Below are 14600 nucleotides of genomic sequence, written 5' to 3'. Positions count from 1 at the left end.
CTACGGCAGTGGGCAAGTAACATGCCGAGCGTTGTCGAACACCTACCCAAGCAGGCAAGATCAGACAGCTTTGAGCTCCATCTTCCCCACGACCAGGCAGACTCCCCTGAATCCACGCTAGGACTCAGCTGGCACTGTCATAGGGACACTATGAGTTACCAACACCGACATATCGAATATGGCGCGCCAACGCTGCGGAACATCTACCGCGTCTTAGCCAGTCAGTACGACCCCTTAGGGTTCCTGATCCCATACACCACTCGAGCCAAGATGCTTGTCCGACGCCTCTGGGAGAAGCACAGAGGCTGGGATGATCCTCTCCTCCCCCAAGATCTCCTACAAGCATGGAACAGCTGGGAAGAAGAGTTAGGGTTCCTCCCTCAAGTCACCCTACCAAGAGCCTACCTACCTGCCGAGGTAGATTCGTCAAGTGTCACCCATGAAGTTCACGTGTTCTCGGATGCTTCCGAACAAGCATACGGATCAGTGGCATACCTGAGAACAAGCGACAAGCACGGGCAAGTCCACCTGTCTTTCCTTCTTGCACGCTCAAGAGTTGCACCCAAGCGTCTCCTCTCTATGCCCAGATTGGAGCTGTGCGGAGCTGTCACAGGAGCCCAACTCGCCAAGCTCGTCAGGAGGGAGCTCACGCTGAAGATTACACAGACAATCCTGTGGACTGATTCCACCACGGTTCTGACATGGCTGCAGTCGGAGTCCTGCCGTTTCAAGGTCTTTGTTGGCACTAGAGTGGCAGAGATCCAGGAACTCACCAGCCCTGATGCCTGGCGATATGTAGACTCAGAGAGGAATCCTGCGGATGATATCACAAGGGGCAAGAAACTGCTAGACCTTGTGAAGCCCAACCGATGGAGTCAAGGACCTTCCTTCCTTCTCCAACCCCCAGAAGATTGGCCAGTCCGGCCTAAGCTTGATAAAGACGACGATACCTCAGAGCTAAGGAGGTCTGCCTTCTGTGGAGTCACGACAATCCCCGTCAGCACCGCAGATGCGACGAGATATGACACCTGGAAGGACTTGTTACACGCTACAGTGCAGGAGCTGCAGGGGGCGGCAGATCAGAGCAGCGGTCATACTGCTGAAGATTACCGCAGGGCCGAGATCCTCATCCTCAAGCGATCCCAACGTGACAGCTTCCCAGACGAGCTGAGGCTCCTGAAGGCTGGCAAGCCTGTCTTATCCAGCAGCCGCCTACTCACCTTGTCTCCTGAGATGGATGAAGAGGAGGTCATTCGTGTTGGAGGTAGGCTTCGTCACGCTGAAGATGTAGACCAGATAGCCGTTCATCCTATCGTGCTGGATGCCAGCCACCCCTCCACTAGACTCCTTATTCAAGACTTCGACAGCCGTCTGCATCACCCCGGACCAGAGAGAGTGTTCGCGGAAATACGGCGTTCCTCCTGGATCCTGCGTGGCCGTGAAGCAGTACGCCGCTACCAACACACCTGCACAGAATGTCGACGCTGGAAGGCTAGACCTGCTGTCCCCAAGATGGCGGACCTGCCACCTGCTCGGCTACGCCTCTTCAAGCCAGCCTTCTTCTCCACTGGGATGGACTGTTTCGGGCCATTCCAGATCAAGGTGGGAAGACGCACGGAGAAGAGGTGGGGCATCATATTCAAGTACCTCACCACCCGAGGCGTTCACTTAGACCTTCTGAACACGATCGACGTCGACTCGTTCCTGATGGCCCTCAGGCGGTTCATTGCACGCCGAGGGACACCCGCTGAGCTGTATTCAGACCAGGGAACCAACTTCCGAGGAGCAGAAAGAGAGCTGCGAGAGGCGTTCGCTACCCTGTCCCCAGATCTACAGCAACAGCTTGCCAAGCAGAAAATCAGCTTCCACTTCAACCCACCAGCTGCACCCCACTTCGGAGGGACGTGGGAAAGGGAGATACGTTCAGTGAAGGCAGCCCTGTACACCACGGTGGGAGCCCAGCCAGTCCCAGAGGAAGTACTAAGGACCGTACTGCTTGAAGTGGAAGGGATCCTCAATTCGAAGCCACTAGGATACGTCTCATCCAGCCTCAATGACCTCGATCCTGTGACACCCAACGTCCTGCTGATGGGGCGGCCGGATGGATCATTACCCCAGATTGTGTATCCAGAGACTGACCTGCTGAGCCGTCGCCACTGGAGACACTCCCAAGTTCTGGCGAACCACTTCTGGTCCAGCTTCCTGCGTAACTACCTACCGAACCTGCAGACACGACAGAAGTGGCAATCCACCAGAGCCGATATCATCAAGGGCGCTGTCGTGATGCTGGTGGACCCCCAGCTGCCAAGAGCGATGTGGCCCGTGGGCCATGTCACCCAAGTCCATCCCAGCGCTGATGGCCACGTCCGCTCCGTTGATGTGCAGATCGGCGAGCGCAACTACACTAGACCAGTGGCCAGGTTGGTCGTTCTGCCAGCTCTCCCGGCTGGTGATGAGGACGTCGCTACAATCAAGACCAGCCTGCCGTGAGACATTCGAGACTCTATCACCTTTCTTAGGAGCGAATGTACTTCGTACATTCGGGGGCGGCTGTTAAAAAGGTTCCTAGGTTGAATGTCGCCATCGATTGTGTGCTTGTGGTGTGATTGAAGTCGCGTCGGTGCCGAGCTCTCGCGAGAAGCGCCCGCATACGGGTTACTGGCAAATGCCTGTAGCGCAGCAATTGTCAGCCGACCACCAGTAGTATGTGACGTGTTCGATGCCTCAGTGTCTGTGTGCGTTCCTGACCGCAAGTGAGTACACTAGTGTATTTATTTGTTTACAGCGTTCATTCTTCGCGCCGCTGTGCATCGTCTTGTCTACTCCCGTCTAGTCTGTATGTCGTCGTGCGTCGCCGCCATGTTTCTTGCCGTGCGCCGTCGCCGAGCTGCCTTTGAAGTTCGCCGCGTCATTGAATATGTGCCTTTCGCTCGGTGTGTGAATGCCTAAATGTTCCCCGCGGTGTGCTAGTTATATACAAGGAGGTTGTACTCCACTAAAGCGCGCTCCTTTGTATAGTTTTATATAGTTTATACACCTAGGTGCGTCAGGTCTGCTGCAACCTAGGTAGTACGTCTGCTGTAACCTAGGTAGTACGCAATCCCTATGGCCGCCGCCATTGTGCGCCGTCCACGGCCGTAGTTGGCAACTGTTTGATGCAGTTGATGTCTCATTTGAGCTTATGTAATTGCGCATGCAAATACAGTTTATAGCTGCTGTTTGTAGAGTTGAGCTATATATTTATGTGATGTTTCTTTTGTTACAGAACCACACACACACACACACCCATACACGTGACCACTGCTTGGCACACACGTGCTCACTGTCTGCCACCCGCTCATTGCTTCATGAGCTCACTGCCACAAGCTCACATGCATCCTGCATGCCTGAGCCCATCACCCCATTCCCATCTGTGCCTATGTTTTGTCCGCCTGTTGCCTGTGCTGTTGCATGTTGATTCGAAGATATACTATTAAAGCTGCCAACCCACATCTTGGACTCATCCTTGTGTTCTGACCGACACCCAGGGGTGAAAAGAGCATACCCCCATTGAACCAAATCACCTATACAGTCCACCCCCTAGGCTCTCCAACACCTACAAACAGGAGGGCATTAGTGCAATTGTGCAGTCCTAGGATGCAATATTAACTACTACTGTACTTTCAGCCAAGGGTGTACTTAAACATCGACCAATGATGTATTTTGTTTACCATTACAGTATTCTTATTACAATACTTCTATCACTGTAGTATTTCTACCACTGCAGGATGTTCACTATTACAGTACTTTTATCATTGCAGTACTTTTATAATTGCTGTATTTCCTATCATTGCGGTACTTTTACTATTACAATACTTTCATCATTGCAGTATTTTTCTATCGTTGCAGTACTTTTACTATTACAGTACTTTTATCATTGCAGTATTTTCTATCATTGCAGTACTTTCCTGTCATTTCAGTACTCTCACCATTACAGTACTTTTATCATTGTAATATCTTTATCATTGCAGTATTTTCAATCATTCAGTAGTTTTTATCATTACAGTGTTTCCCCCTCTGTATAATGGACAGGCATTAGGAGTGTTTCCTTACACTAGGTACGTTTATACTGTGTATATTTGCATGCTTTTTATGAATGTCTGCTGCTAATGTTATACATTAACGGCTACATTACGCCGCCGACTCTGTGTGATCTATATCTTTGCTGCTGTAACACTTCAAATTTCCCCATTGTGGGACTAATAAAGGACAACTTATCTTATCTTATCTTTGTACTTGGGTGTCGTTCTTTCACACATTTTCAAACGCCAATCTCAACAAATCCGCACTTGATCTCTGCTTGGCGATAACTCGTGTGCTTCTTTTTGTTAGACGAGAAGAATGAACGGCGTTGTCGTTTTTTAATGTCGTGCTGAATGGATTTCCTGGGTGAAAACTGCAGTCTGTTCAGCACAAAAGTGGAAAAATAGGACACGCCCCGCTGTGATATGATTAGCTGCTGGCTGTGTGGAGCACTGTCATCAATTCATGCGCCCCCCTTAGCATCGCACCACGCCCCACTATTTGAGAATCACTGTATTAGTTAGTTAAAAAAGAAGAGCTAAATTATAGTTGACGTGTTCATGGTTGTTCTGAAGGTTCGCATGTTTATAGAATCATCCCTTTGAGTTGTGATTAAGAAGGGGATATTTTCCGAACTAATGTTAATTGTGATGGCTTTATGATATACACAGTTATATGGTTAATAATTGTGCATCGTTTGACATTCTGCTGTATTGTTAATACTGTTTGCCTTTGATTGGTGTGGCGCATGTAATGGACAATGTGCTTATTTTGTCGGTTGCGGGATGTCGATGCGCAATCCCGATTGATGACGTGAGAGAATGTGCACTTGAAGAAAGGAGATTGCGCACTTGAGAAGAGAAGGGGAGTGTGCGAGTCGCGGAAGGAGTCAGTTGGAAGGACAGTAAAAACCCGGTTATCGCGGTTAATGGGGACCGAGACCACCCGCTGTTAGGATATGTCACCAATTTTGTGTATTCATAATCATGTTTTTATGCACTATTTGTATCACTAATAATTGCACACACACACACAGACACTCACATTATTGCTTCAGCACATGCACACACAGCCACTCATTGTTTTGGCACACACACACTTGCCTAAATTAAGTTTCGTTTTCCTGAGTTTCACTTTCCATAAGTTTCGTTTTCCTCTGAATAAAAGTCCAAAGGGTTGGGCGAAGAAGTCAGTGAGAGTGCGGGAGATTGAACTGGCAAGACGTATACTTCACCTCCTGGCTTCTCCTCCCATCCGCGATGGAGAAAAGACAAAACCTTCCCTGGTTATTCCTCTGGTTCTCTGTATTTTAATTCAGTCTAAGAAGGCGTCAGGACCTTTTTAAACCTGACACCCGTGAAAACTGAAAATCCGCGAAGTAGCGGCACACCTTCAAAAATGCTTAAAAATATATATATATACAGTGGAACCTCGGTTCTCGAACGACTCTGAGGTCGAACTAATCGGAGTTCGAACAAAAAAATTGAGAAATTCTTGCTTCGCAGTTCGAACAAACCTCGGAGTTCGAACGCCGGTATGACGCATGAGTGCGTATGCGAGGGTGGGATGCTGAGCGGCGTACGGGTGTAGATCGCTCTCTTGCTCTCTTCGTGATCAACTGTTGTCGCGTGCGGACGTGCTGCGTTTTGCTCTCGCGTTTTATATAGGTGTACGAAGTGTTTTAGCCCCTAATCATGCCTCCAAAGAAAGTCAGTGCAAGCAGTAAAGGAATGGTTTCGGTGTTCGAACAATTCGCTTTTCGAACAGGGTTCAGGAACGGATTATGGTCGAGAACCGAGGTTCCACTGTATATTGAAATTAGAGGACACTGCAGGGAATGTCATGGCCATCTTGACATCAATTGCGACAGAGAGCCTGAACTCGACGGTCCAATGATGCTCAACTGTTTACATCAAGAACATTGATGACTCTCATTACACTGGCAGCTCAAAGCGATTCCTGTCTGGGCAGTTGCATGTGAAGATAGCCAAGGAACTTGTTGAGGGCAGGATGGAACCACATGTATGGCGGGCACCACAAGCAACAACACTAATGAACTTCGGAGATCCTGAGCCAAGCCACCTCCCAAATTTGGCCACCCTGCGCAAGGCAAAACAAGAGAGAAATGATTTGGCATTGGGTGATAAAAATCCAATTTTGTCGTTGCAGCTGTTAAAGTACAGTACACCTCACAGTGGGAGCATCAAAGACATTGGACTTGACAAATTCTTCTGTCATTACTGGAGTCAAACACAAATGCATGTGTACAAGACATTGTCAAAAAAAACTCATCCAACTGTATGCTTTGATGCTACTGGCTCAGTAGTTAAGAAACTGGTGAGACCGAATGGCTCGTCCGGCCACATCTTCCTTTATCAGGGTGTTCTGACGGGAAATAACAGCTGTAGTGTCCCAGTGGTGCAGATGTTATCAGAGAAGCATGATGTTGGCGCTATCACAGGGTGGCTAAAAGAATGGATACATGCAGGTGCACCGGTCCCAAAAGAAGCTGTAAGTGATTTCTCTCTCGCAATTCTTGGATCTCTGGTCAAAGCTTTTACCCCACATCCCGATTTGAAGAGCTACATTAATGAGTGCTTTAAAGTCTTACTTGGGAATCAGCATGCAAACCTGCCGCCATGCTTTGTCAGGGTAGATGTTGCACACTGCATCAAAATGATCTGCCAGTGGGACTGCCTGAAAAATAAAAAACATCGTGTTAAAGAGTTTTATGTGAGATCATTAGCACAACTACTCAAGTCACAATGTGTGGAACATTCAACAGAACTTCTACGTGCCATCACTATTGTGGCACTGAGTGAGTCCGAAGGTAATGACAGTTCTGGAACCCCTCTCCCATCAGAAAAGCGGAAGAAATATCTAAAAACACAAATTGCACAAGAAGACTGTATCAGCATGCCAGACACAGAGGTTCAGGCACAGGAACCCGTCGAGCCAAATAGGGTGCCGATAATGATGACCAACATTGTTTTTATTTGTTTCCAGTGCTGAAGGTATTTTAATGGCTCCTGGGTTAATTTGGGCTGCTGGGTCCAAAAATGGAAAAAAGAAATCAGTTTCTTTGAGGTGCAATCTTCAGATCAATTTGCAATCAACAGAGCCACACTAATGCTCGACAGTGGGTGACTGAATTATGCGAGGAGAGCAGGTCACTTGCCATGGCTGAGGGAGACAGAGATAACATCCACTTCCTCCCTGAGATTATTCCCCACATCATCAGACTGGGAAGTTACTTACCACTCTGGACAGGAGTAATGGTCCCTCTCTTCCGAAGCACCACCATCACTGCAAGTTCGGCAGCTGTTGAAGCAGAGTTCAAAAACATAAAAAATGGGCTTTTCAAGCATGAAAGCCTTCCCATTCGTGTCGACCGGTTTGTTGCTCGTCATCTTGCCTTCATTGACGGAAACATGCGGATTTCTGCTGCAAAACAAAAAACAGAAAAGGCTGATGTAGGTGATGCTACGACTGTCTTACGACCTGACGATGTCTCTACTACCCAGAGCGGGGGAAAAAAATTTAAAAAAGGATGCTGACCTTGGTGATGAATCTGATGCTGCTGCAAACAATCTTCATATTACCGAAGTTGAGAACTGGAGAGGCTTAGAAGTTCCACCCAAAAAAGGAAGATGAGTTCATATCTCTCCTTGTCCTGAGTGGCTGCATGTGGATTCATCCGTGGAACGTAAAAAAGTCAAGGTGCAATTGTTGAAAAATGGAAACCAACAACAGCCTGTTAAACTTTCCAAATTGAAAGTCGCTGTGCTCAACATTTGTGCATTTGATGTCGTGTTTCAGTGTCTTTCTTGCTCTTATTGTGACAGCTTTTCATTTGAAAAGGCTGTAAGCAGCAAGACCTGTGACAATCCATTCCTCCACTTGGTAAAAACCATCGCAACACGAGGTGTGACACAACACGTGTATTCCAAGAGGGCAGAACTCCTGAAAGAAATATTCAAGCCTGTCCACCTAACCTCTGGTGCTCTCCAAATAGATGCACAATGCCACATCTCGACAGTGATTGAGAGAGCCACGAGGAATCTTCCAAGTGTATACTTGAAAAAACAATGTTCCTCACCGTACTGCAGCCTAAGCACTCAAGTAATAAGGGAAGTTCCGCTTGTGTGTACCAACATTGCTGTCCTGCAGACCTGTGGCATGACTCATCTTCAGACTGCTGCTGAAGAAGGACTGAGCCTTCCTGACTCTACTTGCCTCCGACCAATCCAAAATGCATCTCAGTGTCCATCTACATTTAAAAAGCAAGACAACAGTACAGGAAAGGCTCTGTGTTCGGCAAATGTTTCCCACAGCTACAGTCTGGGAGAATGTTTGTGGATTGACACCGACCTTGGTACGAGTTGGACAGAAGTTGCCCTGCTTGAAATTCCCTCCAGTCTGGTGCTGCAAGAGAATATGTTTACTTTGAGAGCAGTCATAGGATTTCAAAGAGGCTTGACCCAGGATTCTCTTGGACATTATGTGGCATACTGCAGGAGGGCTGCTTTTGCCTGGGAGATGCACAATGACCTGGAAAGTGGAGTGAAAGCAGCATCAGAAAGGACAAAGATCTTCCCACATGCTTTGTTCTTCACAAAGCAGTGATTGCGTAATTGTTGCAATGTAAATAGTTTGGTGTTTTTTTTTTTTTTACACAAAGCTATAGTTTCAACCCAAACTTTCTCTACAGGCTCTCATCAATTACACATGGACTGTTTTTATATTAATTCAGTTGTTCTCAAATGAGGGAATGCTACATCGAGGGGTGTGTTTATGTTGTTTTTATTTCAAAATAGATCAAGGGATATGTTTCGGCCTCACGTCTGCTATAATTTAAGAAATAATCACATAGCTTTAATGACTACTGATGAAATAAACACGTGAGCAGCAGAACAACATATTAAAAGAAATAAGATCGAATTTAAAGTAATGGACAGCAGTGAAAACAGGAAGATTTTAAGATTATTGCATGCTAGCAAAAAAAAGCTACAACAGTGAGTGTGACATGTTTACCTGAAGTTCGTCCGGCAACAGTTGCTTTCCAGGATCATGAAGAATGTAAAATGCGCAGAAACATGCAAAACATCGGTTCATTCCAGGAACTAGTTTATAACCTGGAATTAATAACAAATACGAGTGATTCAAGTGATTAGCTGAACGCGGTAGCGCGATACCTAGCTCCTTGTTCGACAGCATCCAAAACAAAATAGACTGACGCCGGAGCGTTAGTGTTTGTGACATCACCGCGTGAATTAAAACGTGTAATATCTATTGAACCGGAGCAACACAAACGAAACTTTTAACAGCACAAACAAGCACAAACGAATGGCACCATTCCCGACCCATTTGGATGAAAGTGGGGGGCTGGGTGATGTCACCACTCGAAATAAAAAAGTGTAATATCTCTGGAACCGAAGCAGCACAAACGGAAATTTTAACAGCACAAACGAGCACAGATGCAGCACAAACGAAACAAACTATTTCACCCTATTTTTGCAAGTAATGGAGGGCCAACTTCACGCTGATGGACTAGGCGCGCGCCGTTGACCAGTACGGTGTGAGAGACTGGATCGTGCTCGTCTAAGGAGTTATATCAATGGAATTAGGCCTTAACTCATTGAGAAACTGGGTTTCTCGGGAAACTGTGTTTCCCCTGCGGATAGCACGGAAGTGTAAATTAAGGGTTCTGTGGTCCCTCTAAAACCGAATTGTGTTATTCAAGGAGTTATATAAATGGTATTAGGTCGTAACTCGTTTTAGAAACATGTTTTCTCGGTGCGGAAAACTGTCTCGTGTCCGAGATCTTACATTGTGGGGACAAAGGATGGACAAAGAGTGAGGGGGAACTGGAGGAGTCTTGTGAAGGTTCCCGAGGACTAGTGATGGGTCCAGCGACACTGAGGCGTCGATGCGTGCGCCGAGCTTCCAGGGCAAACCCGTGTCGGTGAGCGTACTGCTTTAAGAAAGTCACGTGACCACTATCAGAACCGTGTCGACACAGCGGCCGCGCACCAAACTGTGTTTATAAGGAAGCGCATCTGTCAACAGGATGCACGCTCAAAACAAGCATCGAGTTATTGGCGCGTTACTCTGCGTTAAATATCTGCAAGATGGAAGACGTCACTGGTAAACGCAAGTTTTCTGCCTTGTGCGCACTCAGAGGTGCAGCGCTATATGTCAGCAGGACACGTTGCACGTACGGAAGACCCGCTCATATACTGGAAGTCCATGGAGGCAACGTTCCCTCATCTATTTCTATTAGCCACACAGGCGTTGTGCACACCGGCCTCTTCAGTGCCTTGTGGGAGGATCTTCTCAAAGGCGGGGGAAATTGCCTAAAAAAAAAAGATATAAATAGACTGAATAACAAAACGCTGGAGAAACTATTTTTTTTAATAAAAATCTTGAATTACAATGAGTCCATTGTCATTCACAACACTTTTACTTAGGCATTCAGACAGATGTTCACTTAATTTATCAACTGCGTCTCGAATATCAACGATTTTTTTATGAAAGTACGTATATGTAAAAATAATGTGAATGCAAATGCCTAATCAATGGAATTGGATAAAATTAGTTTGACAGATCAGAGTCTGATGACCCGGTCAAATTTTTCCTGCAAGTCCACCAGGTGTCAGTATTCAGCAACACAGTGTCAACACAGTGTCAATACAGTGTGTCACTGTGTCAAAACGATACAAGATGCCTCATCTACCCATCACTACCGAGGACTGCAAGAAATCTTCTGATAAGGCTGAGGCTGCAAAGCAGGCGGATACATCGAAGGAGCACAGACCTCAACCACCAGCAATTTCTGGGATTACTGAACCTCTTCGAAGATCAACAAGAGTTAGACGACAACCGGACAGGCTGATTGAAAATGTTTAATGTTGTGTTATTGTTCCTGTTGAGTTATATGCTCTCATGGTATTCTTTAGTTAAGTAATGATATATTTAATTATATGTCATTATGTGAATTTGGGTATGTGTGTATTTTGTTGAATGTCACATTTATTTTTGTTACTGTCGTAAATCTCGCGTGGTTTACGTGATGACGTTTTACGTTTGTTGAAATGCCCTTTTATGGATGTTGGCTGTGGGAAGACATGTTGTGTCGAGTGACTGAAAAATAAACAGCAAGATGGTGAGCCGAAAGAAAATATGGAATACGAAGCTGCAAACGCAACAACTTTATTGAAATTCTCAGTCGTGGGAACAAATTTGCGCACATAGCATTTCCATGAGCTGCCCTCACACTGACAGCACTTCTTGGACAAATACGATGAAGCACATTCTCTACATTGGCTGTAGAAGATGCAAACATACCAAATTTGGCACTGGAGGACTCACATAGACGCTATCAAAAGAAAAACACATTCCAAAAGACATTACAATTGGAGATCGGAGCACATGCACATACGCATACGCATACACACAGACATATATATACACTTGCACATACACACGCACACATGCACACCGACAAGATTCCAGAGGAATGCCAGCGGGGAGAGAGACGGAGAGACTGCCCGCCGGAGAAGGCCAGCCTTGGCGTGCCAGTCTTGGGGACCAGACGGGAATCAACTAACCAGACGATGACTAACCTGGGGAGGACCTTCCCTCGGACGTGGACCCGTGCCGTGGGAGGGAGCGAGGACAACCGATTCAACCTACATTACCCTTGACATAAAAAACTCCTATAAAAACTGAAGCTGGGCTGAAAGATGGTGCACATTTTTCGACTGTGCTCGCCCGAGTGCAGTTTTCTCGTGAGATTAAGAAAAAGCCGCCCAGATATCTGTCTTTGTACTATTTCCTAAACTCCAGAAATGGAAGAAACTAAATATCGGAACTCTTATCAGTTGTTGAGTCTTTATTTGACCCTTTTCTTCTTGAGTACAAAAAAACGAACACGCATTGGAGTAAGTTTGGCTTTTAAAGGTTGATTTACGAAACTACTTCTCATTTCCATGGTGACCCAACTCCAACAGTAACTGTAATGATAGCAGTTATATCATTAGTCACTAGTTAGCAGTATTGCCTGACGTGTGTTTGGTTACCAGACGAACAAGTGTGTCTGCACATAGACGAGAATGCAAGTCAGTAAATGAAGACACACAAGCTTGCAGCATCACGTTACCTGCGTGACTTCTTAAGATAGAAGCCAGAACATTACATGGTACCAGGTCGCGGGTCAAGAAAAGGACTGATGCGAGATGGACTGCTTCAGGCCACCAGAAGCGCTGAAAATGACGGGAAATGTGGACGCGAGTTGGCGGGCTTTCAAGCAACAATTCCTGCTCTACCTTGCCGCCGTGGGAGTCGGAAACAAAGCGGACGAAAGAAAAATAGCCCTTTTGCGAACCAATGCCGGAGGCCATCGAGGTATTCAACACCTTTGTTTATGATGAACCCGAAGATAAAGACAAGTTTGAAACGGTCCTGTGGATTTAATTGCAGATACACTTGCAAGGACATTTTCAAGTCGGAACTTTCAAGAGAAGCTATATCGTCCAACACTCACTCAGTGGTGCGTAAGTGTGTTTCTGGATATTATTTGTCCAGCCGTGGTGTCATAAATGATGGTATTTTGATGTGGATTCATTCAAGTAGGACAAAGTAGGACTTCACTGAAGGCTCAGGTGTGAAATGCACTGAAGTAACTTAAAAAGTAAAAGTAAAAAAAAATTACGATTGTTTAAGAATGTGCAAGAAAGAAAAATGTTGATAAATAATTATATTTTCCAGAAGGTATTTATTTCTTTGTGGTTAATTCATTCAATTCTATACTTATTTCAATATTTGAGTATTATTTTTCTTTCAATATGTAGTATATTTTGTCTTTGAAGTGTGCGTCCTTGCTGCCTTCCGGAGAGGCAGCCGAGCAAGGCTGGATTGGTGATGGAAAAGAACGAAAGAAAGAAGAAAGATTTTATTCTCGTCACATGCTGATGTCAAAAGAAGTCTCCCCAAAAACTTGAGCCCCCTCTCAGACATTCCCTTCTTATAGGGAATGCCCAAATAGGACATGAATATCTCATTTTCCCTTGTTGCATATGCATTCCCATCCCGCTAGTCTTCGGGATTTCCCTCCAAAAGTCCCCCAGAGGGAGAGCAGATGCGTCTCCCCGTTGATACGACCAGTCTACTCGTGACCACCTTAAATTACTCTCATACTCTGGAAGGTCACTGACCTGGCGAGAGAATTGCCCCCACCATAAACAATGCTCAGGCCTATTTTCTCTCAGGGCAGTATCTGGTTACATCGGAACTTCAGAACCAAGACTGGTCACTTCTGTGAGCTCCAGTCCCTTCATAGTTTCATAAAGAGAGTTACTTCCCATATCTAAATTAGGCCATTTAAAAATACACAACTTTTTTTTTTATTTATTAGAATTTATATTTAAGCTTGTTTATGTAAAAATACAATATTTATTCAATTATTTTAATGTTAAATTATATCAATATTAATTTAAACCTTTTTATTTCACTCTTGATTATTTCTTAACTTATTTGTTCATTTGAATATGTATGCAATTTAAATTATTCCATCCATCCAGCCATTTTCTGCCGCTCATCCGGAGTTGGGTAATTGAATTTATTTAATATATAAGTATTTTTTATATTTCAATATTTATTCAAGATTTGGACTCTTCTCATTGAGTTCAATAGTTATAAAATGTTTTATATTTCATATTAATTGAATTAGGTCTGTATGTGGTTGCCAATTTTAATATTTCCCTATTTCATTATAAAAATAATCCAATATATAAAAAATATAATAGAGCATGAACAAAAATATTTAGTATATTTGACAAAATTATACGTTTTTTCCGAAGTAAGATTCTGCTTAGCAACAAGCCCCAAACGCTTGATAGAGCTCAACCTGGAAAGAGGTTTTAGCTAGTCAGAAATTTATTCAGAAAGCGAAATATTAAATGTATGTGAGGGGATATTTGAAGAGTTTGAGTTTTGTTCAATGGACCATACATATACGAGCCAGCCAAACACTGCGAGAAAACCAGCGCTGACTCCAGTCGCCATCAAGTTGCCAACTCCTGACATTCCAGAACCTTTGAGAGAAACTGAGACTGCTTGCGTTTCTCTTTCTTGTTCTTTTTCGAGTTCAACTTCTAGATCTATTTTTCACCTTTTCACACAGCGAAATGAAGGCCAGTTGAGCAAGTGGAACAAGTAATTTTATTGATAGTGGAAGGCACCGATTTCATAAGCACCGTTTCTTCTCACACCTGTACCATTAAGTAAAAAGACAACTGAAAAGCATAACGTTAACAAATGTTATTCCAGGCAAAGGCAATTAATTTCATTTACATCTTGATGTAAAATCACAAAAAAAAGATCATCATCACACAAACACATTGATAATTCTGGCTCTGATCCCATTGGCTTAATGTCAATAAAAGAGCTTTGCAAAATTAAATTTTTCATATTTTATTCAAAATCACATTTACATCTTACCACTAAGAGTCAGTTCCTTCAGTTTTTTGTTTTCTTTT

The 14600-nt window shown here is 44.7% G+C and overlaps 1 protein-coding gene and 1 pseudogene across 1 annotated transcript in view; both read right to left on the bottom strand.

The window, feature by feature from the left end:
- The window catches only part of LOC148342390 (uncharacterized), a 164601-nt gene that overhangs the window by 131387 nt on the left and 18614 nt on the right, over positions 1–14600 (bottom strand). The window lies entirely within an intron of this gene.
- On the bottom strand, positions 5903–8638 carry LOC148342392 (uncharacterized; annotated as a pseudogene).

Source organism: Idiotropiscis lumnitzeri, chromosome 2, assembly GCF_059441095.1.
Source record: "Idiotropiscis lumnitzeri isolate Australia: NSW breed Sydney's pygmy pipehorse chromosome 2, RoL_Ilum_1.0, whole genome shotgun sequence".
Taxonomy (NCBI): Eukaryota; Metazoa; Chordata; class Actinopteri; order Syngnathiformes; family Syngnathidae; genus Idiotropiscis; species Idiotropiscis lumnitzeri.
Note: the sequence above shows the minus strand (reverse complement) of the source record. Positions and strands in the feature narration are given on the sequence as shown.